General features: G+C 42.6%; 1 long non-coding RNA gene across 1 annotated transcript; it reads left to right on the top strand.

The window, feature by feature from the left end:
- Positions 1-1,533: 1,533 nt before the first annotated feature.
- Positions 1,534-2,720, top strand: LOC136964587 (uncharacterized). Its single transcript, XR_010879084.1, has 3 exons — positions 1,534-1,596; positions 2,414-2,508; positions 2,682-2,720. It is a non-coding gene; the product is annotated as an uncharacterized lncRNA (long non-coding RNA).
- Positions 2,721-14,665: the final 11,945 nt, after the last annotated feature.

Genomic DNA, 14,665 nt, shown 5'->3' with positions numbered 1-14,665 from the left:
GAGGGGAAAATGCTACCCTTATGTGGATTGAGAGCAACACATTCAGAGAATGAAGTTGCCTAAAGTTAGTTGATGCAGTTGCCTGAATCTCTGCATATTTTGTTCTGGTTGTTGTACAGGTCTCATGATGTGGATCAGGGCAGTTTGGACAGAGCCAAAGGGAGAAGGAGTCATCCCGGAGGTTTGGGTGAAGAATAACATGGTTTACTGGCCAACAGGAGCTAATGTAACCAAAGCAGCTAATGTAACCAAAGCAGCCGAAGAAATGCGACAACCAGCAAGCAACTGGCAAGAGTTTCCACTGCTGAAAATCAAAATCAACTCAAGTAAGTTTACATAAATATTGTTTAAGCTAGATCTGGGGTTTTCTACTACTCAAATCAAGTTAGTTATTATAAGCCTGCTTGTTCCATTTACTTTAGAGAAGCGAGAAGTGTGAAGCATTCGACCAAACAACAACTGCAGAGCTAAGTGAGGAAGAATGCACTCCTGTTAGGAGGGTGAAGAAGAAAAAATACCTAGGGTTTATCTTAAGTATACAATAAGTGCACATTGTGGCAGGCCCATAGTTTCTGGTGCTGGATAATAGTGTATGTTGTGACACTATGCATTGTGGTAATACTGTTGTTTCTCTTCTTACACAGATGAGGATGAAAGCAGCTCAGATGGTGCTGGAACCGGATGTGGCAATGTGCAGAAACGATGTGTGGAAGCACAGTCACAACACAGTAAGCAAACTGTTAAGCATCATAACTTTTATATATTTTTTTTTTATCTGAAAGTGCTTAATGCGGCAAATCCGTCATCTAATTGCTCCATTTTGTTGTATTTCATCATCGTCAGGTCCATCCTTGCCAAAACCACCAAGGGTTCAACAAAAGAGACGTAGATCTAAGTCCCACAGTCTCCTACACATGCCTCAAACTACACCCAAAAGATCACACACTCGGCACAAGAGCTCCCGCTCTCCATTCCACAGCACTCCGCGCCATAGATCCCGCTCTCTGCGCCATAGATCCCGCACACCGCGCCAGAGATCCCACACACCGCGCCAGAGATCCCGCTCTCTGCACCACAGCTCTACACACCAGTACTCCCAGTCTACTCATCGGTGGTCCCACACTCCACATAGGGGAAACCAGAGGGTGGTGAACCATTCCCATTACATAATGGAAGTTAGTATACCTCCTTATTTTCTTACTAACAGTGGTGTTTTTACAACTGGGACTAATGTTTATTTTCATTCCGATTTGCCCTTCAGAGTTCCAAAGACGGGTCCTCTATCTGCTGGCCGATATTCGGGAAAAGCTGTCCCAGGTGGGCCAAAACTGTGAGCCCCCAGACTCTCAGTTCCACCTGGTGAAGATAAACAGCAGGCGTGAGCTCAAGAATCTGGAAGGGCAACTGGCTGATAAAGGAAAGAAAAATCCGATGGTCAGTTTAACTATGCCAGGCCAATAGTAATACTGTTCCTATCATATTCAGTGTTTTCTGTGTTCCTGATAGGTATTTTTAAATTTGTTATTATCAGATGTCTCAGTTGGTCAAGATTGGGGGTGCAGATCTTGAGGACTGTGTGAAGAATATGATGAAAAGGTAAATTAATCCATAATATAGTTTCTCTCAGTCCCTTTGGTGCCTTTCTCATATCAGAATTTAACATTTCAAAACTTCACATTTAGTCACATCATAAAAGCTCTGTTGAATAGTCACATTTAAGTATTAAGTCATTGCCTGAGTCATTATATGAAGTATTGAATAAGTTGTCATATGCAGTTTGTCTTTAATAATTCTGGGAGTGGGAGTCAGTTGGCTGAGCGGTGAGGGAATCGGGCTAGTAATCTGAAGGTTGCCAGTTCGATTCCCGGTCATGCCAACTGACGTTGTGTCCTTGGGCAAGGCACTTCATCCTACTTGCCTCAGGGGAATGTCCCTGTACTTACTGTAAGTCGCTCTGGATAAGAGCGTTTACTAAATGACTAAATGTAATGTAATTCTATTCGATTATACTATTTCTAGAATGAATTGCTGTTTTGTAAATCAGTATACTCTTCTTGTATGACAATTAATTACATGATCTGCCGACAAACTGCAGTACAAACTGAACTGTAAAATCAACTGTTCATTCTAATGGCACTGACATGTTGATTGGCACAAGTACTTGCTTTTGAGACATGAACTAAGCATTTTACAAAGCATTGTAGAAGTAATCCACTGTGGGGCAGTTTGTACTGATTTGATCGAGCAATGCACTTGTGCAAATGTTAATGATAATGCACCAAAGTGACTGAGAAACTAAGACAGTCCTCCTCTGCTTGAAGGCTCAGCCGCTGTGGTCACTTATTTGTTTGTTCATTCAGCCAAACAAATATTGGTTTCTGATTTCACTTGATTGTTATTTTTCCTTTTACAGAGTTCTTACAAACAAGTTGATGGCTATGATGAACATAGATGGCACAGGGCCAAAGAAAGCCTTTGGCAAAACAAGGCTTTGCCAAGTTATAATAGGTAATTGTGTAATACTTCATCACTTCTAGTATGATTTTATCTAGATCCATTCTGTCCAGTCCTCTGAGATGCTCAGCTTGAGTGTATCAGACACCAGTGATGGTTTCTGAAAATGTATTCTGTACTTTCTAATGTCCTAAAATTGTAATAAATGTTGCTCCATCTTCATTCAGGTGCTGTACAGCAGTCAAAACCAGCATCGTCAGAGGTGGATTAAAAAAAATCATATGAACTATCTCCGGTCTGCTCCCGACAGATATGGGGGTATGGGACGCCAAAAGGGCCAGACAGCAGTCGATCTTTGTTCAGGATCAGAATAAGTATTTGACAAAATCCAGCCTAAATTTGTACTTTTAAATTTGAAGCTGATGAATAAAACTTTTCTTAAATTTGAATATGTACGAGTAATTTTTTGGTTGTCGAGAATAGGACATCAGTGTGTGGATGTCAAATGGACATCAAGTTTTTAACATCAGTTTGATTTGCATATTTGACCTATTGTTTGACGTCAATGTTTGATCTAAATTTGATGTATTTTCAACATCAGTGTTTGGCTGTCAAATGGACATCAAGTTTTTTACATCAACTTGATTTGCATATTTGACCAGTTTTTTGACGTCAATGTTTGATGTAAATTTTATGAATTTTCAACATCAATTGCCCACAGGCATACAGGCATGAGCTGGCTAGCCAGCCAATAACTTCATCAGCCAGCCATTATTCTCAAAACAAATGCCTTCGGGGTCTAGGCGGTAGCTCTAAGGCGTTCTTTTTGACAGCACCTCAAAGTAAGTCATGTTGAGTTTCTGGTAACAGATTTTTTTTTTAAATGGTAGATTGGTGGAGCTATATTTGTTTCATGACGAGTGATGGGCAGTAACGCGTTATAAGTAGCGGGTTACTGTAATCCGATTACTTTTTTCAAGTAAAGAGTAAAGTAAGATTACAATTGCAAAAACAGTAATTAGATTGCTGTTACTTTCCCACAAGCAGGCTGCGTTACTGCGTTACTAAACTGTGATTTTGTTTGTGAAGTGTCTCATGACAATCAAGTATGAGCGGTGTGACGTCAGTGCGTGTGTAGATCAACAAGAGATAACATGGAGTGCGGGAGAGAGCAGGACCATGCAGCGTTTAATGCTTGGAAGTACCGACATTAGTTTGAGTTTGACTCGGTAAAAAGTGACAAAAACATTAGTGTCCGCTGTACATTCTGCGTAGGAAGAAAACTTATCTACAGCGAAAAATTCCACCTAAAATTTGAGCAAGCACTTACTGTAATCCGGTGTCGTGCCAAGACACAGGATTTGTATCCCCTGGCCGCGGGAGCGCGCGTGCACTCAGAGAAGCGAAGTTTAACTGTTGCACTTCGAATTCACCTCTAAAAGGGAACACATAGCGAAAAAATATTGTTCAGAAACCTGCATGTGATGTCGATGCAGGTTTTTGAAAAATATTTTTTCTTTTAATCTAGGCTACCTCTATCTGTCCATTCTCTACGGGTGTCTGACAAGGATTCCCCGCCTTTGCTAACCTGTCCCTCCCAGAATGAGGGTCTATTGCTTTATAGCGTATTCAGGTTGTGCATCATGTTTTTGAAAAGTAACTAAGTAAAGTAACTAATTAATTTTGAAAATAAGTAGTCAGTAAAGTAACTGGATTACTTTCTTGGAGAAGTAATCAGTAACTAATTACTATTTCCAAGTAACTTGACCAACACTGCCCATGACAGTATTTGCCTATTATTTTTGCTTTAAAGGAAGTTTTTTGGGGGGAACTTTGAGGCATTTTGGTCAAGGCACCTGTTGTGTACTTGTTTCTTCAGCAGTTTGACAGGGTCAGTGGATGCTGGTATAAGGCGAGGCCAGGCCTCTGTGCATGGCTTGTTGTCCGCAGGTAGCTGTGTTTTCCTTTTTCCAGGGTTTGTGTCACCTTGTCACAACTGGCGTGCTTCTTCTATGATGTTTGGTGGCCATAGTAGGTCTTCCTACTCTCTGCACTCTCATCCAGTTGGCATCATGTGACTTCTTTTGGACCTGTGATTCTTCTCGTTGCAGTCGGGTTTCCATCGGACCAGACTAGTTTCGCAGCCTAAGTTGCCGTAGTAACCGTGTTCGAACTACGTTGAGCTAGCTTTATGGAACCGAATGAACTAGAAATGAGTCCGACTAACTGACATAAGTCTGGCTTATTCGGTAAACTCGCTTTATGGGACAGGCCTCTGGTCTCTTAGTTGCAAAGCCATCATGGATTAATGGGTGGCGAAGTTCATCATGAAGGGTCTTATGGATTGGGAGAGGTTGTTTATGAACACTGACTTGAATATGGGGGTTTCTTCTCCACCGGGTTGGTTGTCTGTCGCAAAATAAGCTTTCCTGAAGCTCTCATTGAATGCCCTTGGGTTTTCATTATCCTTTTGTTTTGTGTTCAGAGCGATTGTGCAGGAGGAGGCTTTAGCTTCTGAGTGCGACATCTTGAGGGTCTGGCAAGCCATGTCGTAGCTATAGCAGTCTTCATTTGGTTGCCTGTCAAGCAGGGCTCTGATGGAGCTAGAAAAGCTGATCTTCATCAGGTACAGCTTGTCTGCGTCTGTAGCTCTAGGTAGGTGTTCGAGATTAAAGTTCAGTTGTTCCAGATACATCTCAATGCTCTGAGTGGGATTGTCTGGATCGAACTTTTCTATGTTCCTGCTAATTTTCGATAGCAGATCTAGTGACACTGCTGGTGGCAGTTCATGCATTTCCCATGCATTTTGTGGATAGGCTGAACGTGAGGGATTATGATCATCTTATCTCTTTGTGGCTGTGGTCTGAGCGCGTCGTTCAGGTTGGAATTGTAGCTCCATTCTCTGGCCATGCAGTCTTCTGCTCAGCTGCTCCACATCTTCTGTTCTTTGTCCTTTGTGGATTTGTGTCAGCTTGGCATGGAGATTGGTTGGGTGGGGATATATTTCTGTATGGTCTTCTTGCTTCATACTCGGAGTGGAGGAGTGGCTCAGGTGAGTAGCGTTCCCTTGGGTGCTGGATTTTTGAATGACGATTTACTTCTGTCGTCTCTTCTCCTCCTTTGGTCGGTGTCTTGGTGTCTCCAGTCGTCTGTGGACTGGGTTGTGACCTTCTCCTTCTTCAGGTTATGAATGGCAGAGAGTAGTTCAGCTTTTGTTTCCTGTAACTCCTTATTCATTGTCTCCCGGAAAGCTGTGATTTGTGTGAGATGTTGGTTCAGGAGGTAGACTTTTGTGTAGAGTTTTGTTTTCCTAAATCACGTGTTTGTAGTCTATTAGTTGTTCATTAGCTTCATCCAATTAATTTATTTTCCTTCTCAGTAGTGATGCTGATTCATGTTTGTTTTCCTGGACCCCCTGCATTTCTTCTCTTATGTTTTCCAGTTTCTCAGCCAAGTTGTTGCTTTCCTGTTCCAGTTGTTCCTGGCACTCTTGTTCTTTTTCTTTTGCCTTGAGAGCATCCATGAGGGTTGTTTCCTGTTGCGTTAGCTGTTTCCTGTTGCGTTAGCTGTGTTTTAGCTTTATCCAGTTCTTCAGCCAGCGTGTTGCTTTCCTGTTCCAGTTGCTCTCCTTCTCTTTCTGTCGCCTTGAGGGCATCTTCTCGATCCTCGAGAGCTTGTCCATTGTGTTTTGACTTCTGTTATTGATAACCTTGATTGTGCAGCAGGGTTGAGACCGAGGCTAGATAGGAATTTTATGATTTGGGATTTGCTCAATATTTGGCCTACATTTTGTATGACAACTTTGTGAGTTTTCCTGGTGATCATATCGAAAGGTAGATCGGTCTGCGTTTCCACATATCCTGGGTTGTCTTTCTCGGATAGGTAGGCAATCAGTCTCTCCGCTTCCGTGAGGTAAGACATGTTTAGTTAGCTTCTTCCTCTATTTAGTTGAACTAAGTATTGGTTTGGCTACTACATTTACATTTATTCATTTAGCAGACGCTTTTATCCAAAGCGACTTCCAAGAGAGAGCTTTACAAAGTGCATAGGTCCTAGTTGTCTGTCTGGAAGTTATTAACACAATGCTATTTTGATAATGTTGATAGGCACTTTAGTGTTGTCGAAAAACAAAATAAAACAAAATACAACTTTAAAAAAAATTCTAGGCCTATATTAAATCTTAATTTTAGTAATCTCATTAGATTTCCTATAAGGAATTAGACAATTTAAATTGAGTAGCTGCTGATTTGTTTTAGCCTAAACTGGACTGAGGAAAGTAGGCTACAATGTGTTTAAATACTATAGCACATTCAATTAGCCAGTTTAGCTTGTTGAATCAAACAGATAGGTTAATCAATTAACAATTGTTTAACAATATTGTGGCAGTACAGGCTGTGTTGTTTAGCTGCTTCTAAACAAAAGTCCTTTTGGACTGATCGCAGGTGAAGTGGGCCAACTAAAAATAATACACTTTTACGTTTAATTATTATTTAATGACTGTTGTTTAAGTTGGATACTTTGATGCGGGGTAAATAGGATTTTAGTTCATATGGTCAATATCAATAGATTTTCTGATAACTTCCACTTTTAAGTGCGTAAAATGATATCAAAGAAAGTCTTGTTGACGAAAATAAACTATTTCCGGTTTAGCGACAATAAAATTCCTTAAATAAGCAGGTTCTCCTATCTTAATAATTATTTTACTGTTACTTTACTGGTTTTAGAAAGTTGAGGGTTTACATCAATGTTGAATTAAATGCTAAACATAGTGAAGCTTTTTCAGAAAATCTAAGTTAATCAATTAACAATTGTTTAACAACATCGTGGAATACTATAGCTAAGTGTAGAGAACTACGTTGTCTCTTACAAAATCAAAGTCCTTTAGGACTAATCACTGTCTGTTATTTTCCTCCAGACAATGGCAACTTATCAGTTGCTTGGTTGATTCACTCAACCCAAATAGCCAACACTACTCAAATACACCTTTTAGAAGTGTGTATGGTACCAATATAAGTAGTGTTGTGACTCGTTAAGTATTGTGTCGGATTAACCCTTGTGTTATCTTCGGGTCATTGTGACCCATCAGTCATTGGGGGGGCCGTGTTGCGACAACTTTACCTCATACAAAAATAGAGTGAAGCATTTTCTTTCAACCATCGGGCTGTCTCACACCCCCCTCAGCGCGAAGGTTAAAAGAAAATGCTTTTTATTTGTTTTGGTATTGGGTAAAGTTGTCGCAGCACAACGATGGGTCATTGTGAACCTTCGGGTCATTGTGACCCGAAGGCAGCACAAGGGTTAAATAAACTGTAAACTTAAATATCTGGCTCCGTTGTAGCTCGGATTAAATAAGCCTATGAATATGTTACTATTATAATGATGATGAGTGTTGCTTACTATTAATAGCTTACAGTTATTGTTAATAACCATTGTTAATGCCATCATTGTGACGTTAACTGGCATAACGTTACGTAACCATAACAATATTGTGGTTATCAGACATGATTTATTCATCAACAATCTATAATGCCACGATTAACATGCCACAATATCACTTATTATATTAGGCTATAATTATATTTGTTATGCCATGAACATAATAACGTTCATTACAAAATGGTTAAATCTGCTTTAAAATAACGGAAATAAACTTTACAAACAACCGTTATGTATGTGTGCAACCATTTATAAAACTGGCTACAGGAAAGGCGAGAGGCGGTTAGAACCGAAACTGTACTGTACTGTACTGTAGCGAGTGGTACGTGCCAGTGGAGCAAGTGGTACGTGACAGTAGCTAGTGGTACATGCCAGCGCCTCCACTGGTATGTGACAGTGGCTAGTGGTACATGCCAGTGCCTCTACTGGCACATGACAGTTACTGTTCTGTTGATAGTGGTACGCAAGTGTCACGTGGCAGTTGCATTCTTGCAGCTTTTGTTTACTGTCATGTAACTGCCCCGCGGCCATTTTAGAATAGGAGAACAGGCTATAAACTTTTGTTTTTTAAATGTGTGGCGGCCTGCGGAAACCCGTGGATGTCGCAGCCGCTCATTGTTGGCTCTAAGCCATAAAAGATCGAAAATAGTTTTGTCAAAATTTAGATTTTTGATGTTTTGTATTTACATTTACATTTATGCATTTAGCAGACGCTTTTATCCAAAGCGACTTCCAAGGGAGAGCTTTACAAAAGAGCATAGGTCACTGATCATAACAACGAGATAGCCCCAAACTTTGCGAGCAGCCAAAACATGAAGCATACATTGTGAAAAACCAAATAAGTGCCAAAGGGAAGAACCATAAGAGCATGCAGTTAAACAAGTTTACAATTAAACAACATGAAACTCAAAAAAGTGCAAGAGTGTACCTGTAGAAAAACAATCAACAGTAAAATATTTCACAGCGAGTACAAGAATTTAAAAACCGTTAAAACTAACCAACAAGAGCAACAAGTCTCTCAATACAGGACATTGTGACCCTGGAGGAAACTAACATCAGGTCCAGCCAAGCATTCCTAAGTGCCGTTGTACTCCCGGAACAAGTGCGTCTTGAGCCTTTTCTTGAAGGTGGGGATACAGTCAGTGTCCCTGATGGAGGTGGGGAGTTGATTCCACCATTGGGGGGCCAGACAGAAGAAGAGCTTGTGTTGGGACCGGGTGCTCTTGAGCGGTGGGACCACCAGGCGGTTGTCTGAAGAAGACCGTAGGTGGCGGGTGGGGGTGTAAGGCTGGAGGAGAGACTTGATGTAGTCGGGTGCAGTCCCGTTCAACGCTCGGAAGGTCAGTACCAGAGTCTTGAATCTGATACGGGCCGTGATGGGAAGCCAGTGGAGGGAGATGAGGAGCGGGGTAACATGGGAGCGTCTGGGTAGATTGAAGACCAGACGGGCTGCCGCGTTCTGAATCCTCTGGAGAGGGTTGGTTGCGCATGCTCGGAGACCGGCGAGCAGCGAGTTGCAGTAGTCCAACTTTGAGAGGACAAGTGCTTGGACTAGCAGCTGGGTGGAATGCTCAAACAGCTATCTCCTGATCTTCCGGATGTTGTAGAGGGTGAATCTACACGACCGGGAGACCGCTGCAATGTGGGCTGTGCGGGAGAGCTCGTCATCCATGGTCACCCCGAGGTTCCTGGCAGAGGATGAAGGGGTCACCGTCGCCGATCTCAGGGTGATTGAGAGATCATGGGAGATTGAGGGGTTTGGCCGGGATAATGAGGAGTTCTGTTTTGGCGAGGTTCAGCTGGAGGTGGTGCTCGGTCATCCAGGCGGAGATGTCTGTGAGGCAGGCCTCGATCCTAGTTGAGATCCCCGGATCAGTCGGGGGGAACGACAGGTACAGCTGCGTGTCGTCAGCATAGCAGTGGTCGGAGAAGCCATGGGAGGTGATGATTGGTCTTAGGGAGAAGAGGAGGGGTCCAAGGACGGAGCCCTGTGGGACACCAGTGGAGAGCTGGCGGGGGCCTGACAGTTTGCCTCCCCAGGAGACCTGGTAGGATATTCTCGACAGGTAGGATGAGATCCACTGAAGTGCAGTGCCAGTGATGCCCATCTCAGAGAGTCTGGCCAGCAGGATTTGATGATTAACCGTATCAAATGCTGCAGAAAAGTCCAGCAGAATGATGACGGATGACCTTGATGCCGCTCTGGCAGACTGGAGGGCAGTGGTGACTTACAGGAGGGCAGTTTCTGTGGAGTGGCCAGTCTTGAAGCCCGATTGGTTGGGGTCAAGCAGGTTGTTCTGAGAGAGAAGGTTTGACAGTTGGTTAGATACAGTGCGTTAAATAGTTTTAGAAAAGAAGGGTAGCAGTGATACCGGTCTGTAATTCTGGAGGACGGCTGGGTTAAGGGAGGGTTTGAGTAGAGGGCTAACTCTGGCCTGTTTGAAGGCAGAGGGGAAAGTGCCATAAGTAAGAGAAGAGTTAACGACATGGAGAAAAAAAGTTATGATGGAGGGAAAGATGGTTTGAAAGAGAGGGCAGGGGACTGGATCAAGGGGACAGGAGGTGGGGCGATGAGAGAGAATGAGGTCAGAGATCTGCCTCGGGCAGGGGAGAGAAAGTTTAGACATTTAGTTGGGTCAGTCATAGAGGGTGAGTGGGTAGGAAAGGTGGGTTCAGGGAACCGACTGCTAATGTCAGCAACTTTTTTCTCAAAGAAGGAGGAGAAGTCGTCTGCTGTCAGGGTGGAGGGGGAGGGTGGGGGAGGTGGGTTAAGAAGGGTGGAGAAGGTAGAGAAAAGTTTGTGAGGGTTTGAGGCAGTTAATTTTGTTCAGAAAGTAGTGGGTTTAGCACCATTTATGCGGGCAAAGAAGGATTTGAGGAGGGAGTGATACTTATCGAGGTCCAGACCGTCTTTGGACTTGCGTCATCTCCTCTCAGCTGCCCGAAGGATGGACCGTTCTTCACGAATCCCATCCGTGAGCCACGGGCAGAAGGGAGAAGATCGCGCAGGCCTGGTTGACAGGGGACAGAGAGTGTCGAGTGATGCAGTTAGTGTGGATAACAGGGTGTTGGTGGCAGTGTCAGTGGGGTGGGACATAAACTCGTCAATGGGAGGGAGGATGTTACAATGGAGGAGAAATGGGAGGGGGATAGGGAGCGGAGGTTGCGGCGGAAAGTTACGAGGGGAGGGGAGGCAGGAGGAGTTGGAGGGAGAGAGACAGAGAATTGGATGAAGGAGTGATCAGAAATGTGTAGTTGGGTTACAGAGGTTAAGTCAGTGATACAGTTACGTGTCAGGATGAGGTCGAGCTGTTTTCCTGCCTTGTGGGTCGCCGGTGTTTTCAGCAGATTCAGGTCGAAGGAAGTCAGAAGAGACTTGAAGTTTGTATCCATTGTATAGTTAACACCCTAAACTTAATTGTAATGTACAAAAAGTATATGATTACTTATGAAAAACTGTCAATTTCAACGGTTTTTGGACATGTCAGCTAGCAAGATTTTCAAGCCATGTCAAATCAAATGCTCAGTTTGCCTGCTTTTTTGAGTGCTGCAGCAGCCCTTAACAACTGATCAATGAAGTCAGGCTGTTAAACTTAAAAATAACTTGCTGAGAAGTTATTAATGTAGCCTATACTTAAACTGACATTTACATTCACAACGTCATTATGAACAAAAGGATTTTCTCCCTTATCACTTTTTGACACAGGTCGACTATAAAGGAGACATGACATGCTGTTTTTGGATGCTTTTATATAGGCCTTAGTTGTCCCCTAACACTGTATCAGAAGTCTGTTTCCCGATATTCATCCTTGGTGCAGAATTACAGCCACTACTAGCAGTCCCACAAGGAGCTTTTCTCAGAACGCGCTGTTTTGGTGTCTGTAGCTTTAAATGCTAATGAGGAGCGTAGGGGCGGCACCATGCGCTAATGTTTACAATGGATGTATCGCAATGGCTGTAGCCCCGTTGCTGTAAGATGCCTCGAATTTGCCCATTCTCATCTGATAACCCTGGTTTGCAGACATACACACTGTCATTTCAATGAGGGGAAAGGCGGACATCGCGCGCGCCATAACACCAACAGCAGAACGGTTATCCAAATAACAAAGTGTACAACATTCACGTTACAGCATGTGTATTCGCACACATACTTGAGGCTATCTACCTTTCCATTAGCGACAGTAACTCAGCTGTTAGCTGCAGAACTAATGTTACAGCCACATTCTAAGGGTAGCAAGCTAGGTAACCATATACAGTAAAGCTACAAAATGATATAGCGTTAGTTAACTTACTTGTCCGAGGTTAGTAGCTGGACGAAGCAGAGTTAGTACTGATCCAGAATTTAATTTCAGCAAGGCCAGTTTTGTATTAGCTCAAGTTGAGGAAACAGTTGTGGCTGAAGTGTTTGGCGCAGACATACAAAACAAATGCGCCTACAACAGAAGTTGTGTAGGCGCATTTCCAGAGAAAATAAAATTAAGATACTGGGTCTTCAGAGGCTCGGATGAAGGAATTGTAAAAAGATTGTTGTTTTCCTTTGTACATCCAAACTGAGCAAATGTAATGCTTTGTTCGTTTGCAAGCCATAATGTCTCTCGAGAATAAAAACACTTGCACGGTCATAGTTTCTTATGAGTGGGCCAGATTCTCTGGGCGGGCAAAGCATATAATACCCAGAAAGTACATTTGCAATCATAGGGTGTCATTTACTTACATGGTTCTTCATATGAAAATAATGAACTATTATTATAGAGTATCGAAATGCAAATAGGCTACCTTTATGTTGACTTCAGTTAATACAATTAATGATATACGCCACTAGAAGGAGCTGATAACAACACAACGATGTGCATTAAGAGATGTAGGAGAGTCTACAACGTAGGCATCACGCTTAAATTCAGTTACTCTGAGTAAAATAATTTGTTACTAATTCATTACATGTGTACAAGTCTGCTTTACATTACAGTCACACCATTACACTATATGCAACATCATGTTTAAATCGACTATTTTGTATGGTGAGCTTGTAGTGAGACATCAAAAGTATGGTTTGGAGTCAGTTCACGAACAGTTTAACTTAGATTTGAAAAATAAATGTTTATAGCCTGTTCTTCTATTCTAAAATGGCCGCGGGGCAGTTACACGACAGTAAACAAAAGCTGCAAGACACCCAAAGCAACTGCCACGAGACACTTGCATACCACTATCAACAGAACAGTCACTGTCAAGTGCCAGTGGAGGAACTGGCACGGCACGCAGAGACGCAGAGTCCAGTTCATAAAGGCCGCAATATGCTTCTGCGTCTCCGTTTACGGATGGGCGGGCGCACGGATACGGACGGATAGACTGCGTTTATGGTTCTCCGTAGGCTGTGGGTGCTGAAAACAATTCACCGCCAGAAGAGTAGGTGGCGCAACGGTGTTTAGTTACCTAGGGTATCAAGAAGTCGGAGCACATTTACAAATTAGCCGTTTCATCAATAAAATAGCACATTTTCAGCAACTACATTGCCCATTTATCTTCACATTTTAATTCAGATGCTGATTTACATGTACTGTTAAGATGAAATATGAATTGTGAAAACTTACAGCAATGGCGGTCAAAGGATTCTGTTCGTTCTGTTTATCCCGGCAACCCCACCCCCGCCCCTGATGCAAGCGATTCTTAATACTGACCAATCACAGCCAAGGGGGTCTCCGTAGCTCTCCGTCGCTCACGACGGATAGTTAGAAAATTCAGGAGGTGCACGTCGAGCTCTCCGGGGCTCTCCGAGGGTTGACGGAGAGCTCGTAGAGGGCGTTCCTCGGAGAAGAGGGCGTTCCCATGTGTCCGTTTTTCGAAAAACGCAGAAGCATATATAAGCCTTAACCCAATTCACCGTTTACAAGCATACAATGTCCAAATTATCAACCGACTCGGACCGAGTTATCTCAGGGTGTCGATCGGATCGTAGTAGTCGGACCGCAATTATTCGAACAAGTAAGTAGTAAGTAAGACTTTATTTATATAGCACATTTCATACAGGAATTGTAGCTCAAGGTGCTTTACATAAAATCAATAAAAACAATAATACAAGTGATAAATAATTCAAACAATAATAAAAATCCCAATAAGATCTCTGTTCAAGAGAGAAAACAACTTTAAAAAGTAGGAAAACCCTTTTGAGATAAAATTACTTAAATGCTTCGGTAAAAAGGTAGGTTTTAAGCTGTCTTTTAAAAATGTCTAGAGTGTTAGCTTCCCTAATATTTATGGGTAATTTGTTCCATAGTTTTGGGGCGTAATTGACAAAGGCCGAATCACCAATCTTCTTATGACTGCTTCTGGTGACCTCTAATAGGCCTGCAAGCCTCCAAGATTCTTAATAAGCATCTCTCTTTTGGATTTGGGGCCACATAGTAGGACTTCGGTTTTGTCTTCATTTAATTTAAGAAAGTTATCATTCATCCATTTGTTTATTGCCAACAGGCAGTTTGTAATGGAATTGATGGCCGTTGCATCGTTGGGTTCAGTGGATATATATAGTTGTGTGTCATCCGCATAGCTATGGAAATCTATGTTATGTTCTCTGATTATGTCGCCGAGTGGTAACATATAAAGAGAAAAAAGTAATGGACCTAAGCAGCTTCCTTGAGCAACCCCGTAGCAGTTCTCATGTTTCTTGGACCTATGGTCACCTAAACTAACATAAAACTTCCTTCCTGTGATATATGATTTCAGCCAGTTCAATACACTATCCGTGAACCCAATAAGCTTTTCCAGTCTATTGATTAGG

This window comes from Osmerus mordax, chromosome 20 (genome assembly GCF_038355195.1).
Source record: "Osmerus mordax isolate fOsmMor3 chromosome 20, fOsmMor3.pri, whole genome shotgun sequence".
NCBI lineage: Eukaryota > Metazoa > Chordata > Actinopteri > Osmeriformes > Osmeridae > Osmerus > Osmerus mordax.
This window is presented reverse-complemented; position numbering and strand designations above follow the sequence as displayed.